Source organism: Magallana gigas, chromosome 1 (genome assembly GCF_963853765.1).
Source record: "Magallana gigas chromosome 1, xbMagGiga1.1, whole genome shotgun sequence".
Lineage (NCBI taxonomy): Eukaryota > Metazoa > Mollusca > Bivalvia > Ostreida > Ostreidae > Magallana > Magallana gigas.
The window spans coordinates 35,241,932-35,247,945 of NC_088853.1; the positions used below are offsets into that span (position 1 = coordinate 35,241,932).

The 6,014-nt window shown below is 31.0% G+C and overlaps 1 long non-coding RNA gene across 1 annotated transcript; it reads right to left on the bottom strand.

Moving 5' to 3' along the window:
• Positions 1-1,317: 1,317 nt before the first annotated feature.
• Positions 1,318-5,746, bottom strand: LOC117688002 (uncharacterized). The gene is made up of 3 exons (XR_010707767.1): positions 4,299-5,746; positions 3,312-3,529; positions 1,318-2,804 (listed from the first exon to the last, which is right to left on the bottom strand). It is a non-coding gene; the product is annotated as an uncharacterized lncRNA (long non-coding RNA).
• Between the last annotated feature and the right edge of the window lie 268 nt (positions 5,747-6,014).

The following is a 6,014-nucleotide window of genomic DNA, read 5'->3' on the forward strand; positions in this document are numbered from 1 at the left end:
ATTTTTATTTCAAATATTTTTATCACACGATAATGCTGAAATTGCACTAAAGCTTAAGAATGAGAGTGCTTACCCTAGAAAAAGTGATATCGCAAAAAAATAAAGCAAGATGAAACAAGATGAGAAATTGAAGAGAAAACATAAATAGGCATTATGGCTGCTGTTCAATCCATATCAATGTATCTATATACTTGAATAAAATACTTCTTAAATTAATTACGATGAAACTATAACTGTTTCCAAATTTGTAAATGATACTGGCCTTTCTAATAGAAATTTTCAATTACTTGCAATAGCATTTATTTATACCTTACTGAAATTTATGTTCAATGATCACTATCTTTAAGGCTGTCCAATATTCTGGTTTCACTGCATAATTCTAGAGTAAAAAAAAATTGTATTAACTCAAATGACATCAGCATATAACTTTACCTTGTAATTGCACCGATTTAGGTATATCAAATGTGTAATTTATTATCAATTATGTAGTTCAAAACATATAAATTAGTCAAAAAAGAATTTCACTACAAATTAAAAACCGCCATTTTGAAATGTTTGAAAAAATGAACAAAACTTAATCTTAGTTATTTCAATATACATGTAATATACATACTATATTACCTTTAATACCATTACTTTGAACTACATCTGCTGCATTATCTTCTTACATGTTCCATGCTTAATTAATCCATCGCTCATGTTGAAGATTCGTCTGCTTTCATTCAAAATGCGTAATCACTGGGCGGAAGTGACGTAATAGAATCAAAACAACCCACTGACTGTGTATTTTGAGACTCTTTCATTTGGTTTAATAAATTTTTTTAACATATGTTAATAATAATAAAAAAAATATCTTTAAATGAAACTCATTATAAAATGCTTAAGTTTTCATTATTTTATTTTCAGAGAATGAAGAAACGTACGATTTAATATCGTTCAGTTTACACAAGTTGTGTCTGTTAAATTTCAACCCCCTCCATTTTTGAACCCTCAAGGTTTTGGAACTTAAAAAATAATTTACACTCAATTAAATATTCTTTCATACTTTATTTCTATAAATTGCATAATATTTGAAAGTAATATTTTCATTTTTGCTTAACATTAAGTTAAGGGAGTATGGGACTGACACCAAGGTAATTAAAATTTTTTAAAAATTGGTTCAACAAATAGCATTGCATTTTTTCTAACAAAATATAACAATTTTTGGATAGGTTAATATGTTTGTTTCCATGGTAACGGTATCCAAACATACCCTTGTTGGAAATACTTCCGTTCATCAAAATACACCACTTATAACAGAAATGAAGCAATGTTACATCGTTTATAGTAATTTTATTTCATTTTTCTTATATGCTATTTAAAATACATTGACAGAAGAACAATTTATTAAAACAAAAATTCTGAAAGCCTCCTCAGTATCATACAATGTGCGACCGAATTTCCTCTGCATGATTCAAATTTGTTGCTTTTTGTGTTGACCTTCAATGCAAAATGGTCAAAAAATCTGTTTTGATATAATTGGAAGTTTTATTTTTGAACTTAAACGAAATATACAAATGTTATGCTTTCACTGGAAAAGGAGAAACTCATATGTCAATGACTTAGATAAAAAGATATTGCAATCTGAATTTACTCTGGTCTGTTTTTACAATTTCGTGCCATTTTCACTTGATCACTATTCTAGTGTAGATAAAATAATCAATACCAACTTTTTGTTCAATAAAGATTGAGTCAATTAATAATATCTTTACTACAATGCTGGTACTTTATAAAATTCACCAAAAAAGTAAAATATTATTCATTTAAATCCCAAATTTCCTCTGTTTAACTTGAAATTCCTCTGCTGAAATACAATTTTTTAAACCATTTGCACCTTATAACAATATACCAGGTAGGAACAAAATAATTCTAGTATGTATAAACAAATAAATATTTAATTTATGATTTGCTACATGTATCTTATAATTATTTTTTTCAACTCAGAAACATAAAAAAAGATTGAAATCAGCATTACATCATGTACAAAATGCACAGTACAAATGCCGAATATAATTTTAAGCTTTTTTGGCAGAACAACATCCATAACTGTTACAACCATATATTATGGTATGATTTTTTTTTAATACTAATCAAGTTTATACAGGACATTTAACTCCTCACATGTATATGTACAATGTAATAGATCAACAAACTTATACAAATAATGCACCCAAATCAAAAGCCATTTCAACATTGTTGCATGTATTACAAATCTAGCATAACTAATGAAGCTGACAATTACCGCTCCAGAACGAACGCTATCAACAATTTTATTATATATCTAACATAAATATTGAAGCAGACAAGAGCACATCCTTGGCTTATCCTTGCAACATCTGCTTTTTATTTGGGCAAAGATGTAGTATTAACATCTTTTGAGATACTGTATGACTTTGAAAGTTAAAGTTGTGTGTTATTTTCTCACAATATAGATGGTTCCTTAAGATTTCCTTCACATGATAAGCATCTAATGTTTTACCAATATTTGTGTCAATGTTTGTCCGAAGTTTGGAAATCATTGTGCTATCTTCATCACCAACTATTGTCTCTTTACAAATAGACCCATCATTCACATCCTTGACCATCTCTTCTATCATGTCACTCTCCATGGCCTTCATAGAACTTCCCGTTCCAGTTGATAATGCAATCATGTGGAGGAGGTGTTGATTTGGAATTGAGAGACAGGGTACATGTGCGACAGGATTTCGATCTTGTTGAAAAGTTTTCTATTTTTCCAGAAAATGTCCCGATCACAGATGAATGACCTGAAAGATGGGAAATAGCATCAACTTAAATACTTATACATAGAGAAATATCTAAAAACTGTTGTGACATTCAAACACAAGGATTTCTTAGGATGTACAATTATGGTTCACAAAGACGAGGCCTCGGACAATTCAGGGTTTATTTAACTACATGCAGTTTGATTTCCATGGCATTCAAAAATTATATAATATAGAATTTACTGATATAACAAACAAACTTTTTAAATGAATGAAAGACTTTCAATTGGCATACTCATGCTTAGAGTATTAAAAAGAATAAAATAAATGACAAAAAATATATTGCACAATGATAATCTCTGGGACTAAGGATTCAGTCAAAATATATATGGAATAATACATTAACTTTTACCTTACTGTATGGGGGCTTTAATTTGTTGATATGAAAGAGTATACCCTTGAAATCCATGAAAATTAAACCAATCACAGTGATACACTGTACCAAACGAAATTACCCAGTAGTTTATGTACTAGTAATTTATCAAATACCTGATAAACCGTCATGACTTCACTCTCTCTATCTATTCTGCCAACCAGCATATTTCTATATATAGCTCTTCTTCATTAGGAGATCAATACAGTCTAAAAATGGCCTCGACCATCGAGCTCTCTTAAATGCATATCTGCTTACATCCCTAATTCCACCAAACTCCTCCACTGTCTCCAACCAGAATCAGACATTTAGACAACTTCTTCATGGTCAACATCTGTAATATTAAGTTACATAATCAGGAATTTTGGCACCATGAGAGAATTTTAAATGGAACACCAGTTGGTTGCAAAGTTGATCAGTAAAAAAAATATATGCATATGTACTTGATATTATAAAGGCATAAACAGACTCTAAGGTTAACTCAGATTTAACAAACATAATAACATTTACTAAGAGAGGAATAGTTAATATAAGACAATGACTTCTGAAATCTTTACTTTTAAATTAGATGTTCTCCAATCAAATAAATGCAAATATTTCAACATGGAGAAGGGCATGGGGCTGTGAAAAGTAATTTTTGAGGGAGCATTATTGTGAAAGACTGAAAGTCACACAAAAACTCCAGACACTGTAAAAGTGTTTTAACGGAAAAAAAGACACCATCTGAGGTTGACATTGTACTTGACATCTATTTTACGCCTATTTGAAATTTATTTTGCTGTCAATATGTAAATTATGAGTTAATGTGTATAACATAGTGTATATCATTACATAAAGTGTTCAATCTGTCTTTCTATTTTAAAATACATCTCCTGACATCATGGGTTTCCAATAGTCTAACTCTTAACCCCACACATAATGGCTGTCAGTTTACAATTTCTATCAAAACTAAATCATTTTTAACCTCACTCATATATAGCATCAGAAATTACTGATACAAAATCAAAGTCATCATCATTTGCAGTTTCAACTTGTAGCTTATAGTCTGTCCCGAGTTACTGCTTCCATCACTTTTTGATTATTTTTAATAAAAATACACATACCTGTGAAAGAAATGCTGTTGAAGTCGATAAAAGGGAAAATATCCAAGATATCTTAATTGACAAATTATCTTTTTTCACTCATAAAAGTTCACAGGAACAAAAACAAATTTCTTACAGAGATTTATAATGGGAAATGTTTACATCTTTTCTCCATTCGGAAGTACTCCAGACACCTCGCACAATTATTCAACGTTATCATCCGGGCTTATTTATGGCTGATGCAATGCAAAATCTCAGCAGACTTTTTATTTTGGGATGTGTATTGAAACCCGAAGAGGTAGAGGGGGCGTTTCAAAACATATAATCTGGACATTTTTTATAATAGTGGATGAACGTAGTTTGAACTCAAAGGTATTTATGATTATCAAAGTATCAAGTGAAAAGTAGTGGAAGCAAAAACTCGGGACAGAGTATAAATATAAATTGAATACCAGATAATTTGACTAATGAATATGCATAGAGACGACAGGAGATTTCGCATGTGTGGTATGACATCATTTTGAACCATACATTTAAAATCGACTACTGGAAACATCTGATTATCTGAAACATGTGACGACATGATACAAATTCTGATATATGTTAGAATTAAGTTTAACTATTAATAATGAGAGACAAAGAATTCCACTGTGTTCTAATATGTGTATTGAACCATAGTGGCATACTGTCAAAAACTTGTTTAAATAATTATAATTATTTTTTTTTTATTATGAAATTACATCTCAGGTGCTTGGGGCTTTACTTACGAATATGTACGATGCCTACTTTGATAGGCATAGGTATCTTACATATCAATGCTTGTGCATTACAACGCCATAGCATTTATAAAGAAAAATTCAATGATGTCCATACCAATTTTACTTTTACTCTAGTCTAAGCAAGATTCGCCGAAACTGCAAATCTGAAAAAACGTCTATCAAAAACTTTCAGTCTCGGCGAACTTAATCCTGCTGAGATTACCAATACTTTTACTCTATCAACATGATCAATGAATGTAAGTCAAACCTGGACAGATCGCTTTTACTGGCGTCGAGTCATCTTCATCCATCTCTGATGAGAATTTTTTCAGCTGTAATATCAAAATATGTGATTGGTCTGCCCAAGAGAACGTCCACGTTCGCACTAGACCATCCTTTTTCTGAACATTAGCAACCTTTCTGTGGCGATTGGTCTTCGCAGCGTTCAAAATCAAATCCACGTTTCCTCCGCATTGCCGAAAACTGAGCCGATATTTATGTCGTAAAAAAATATTTTGGGTTAAATTAACTCTTATTATCATTTATATTCACGCTTTATTATTTAAAAAAACCTATAAAACCCTTTCCAATATAAATTTTATTGTTTAATACCTTAGAATTGAACAAACAGATTTAACGACCGCGAATTGGTTTACGTCATTCAGAGTTGCGCGGTAGATTCAAAATCGTGAGTCCCATACTTCCTTAATTGACAAATTGAAGTTCAGTGTGTTTTTGTAAAGGAGGCGAATCGACATGACACCTCATAAACAATGGCGGACTCCTCGAAACTCGGAGTGTAGTAACGGTAGTTGTCTAAGTTTAAACAGCTAATCATAAATGCATTCTTGGAAGTTCTCAACGGAATATTTATGTAACGGATTTGTAACTTCTTACAAATGTGTGCAACAGTAATGCCTTTTACAAAGAAACCGCAAAGGTTCTAAACTCGACGGGGTCCAAATTTCAACCGAATGTG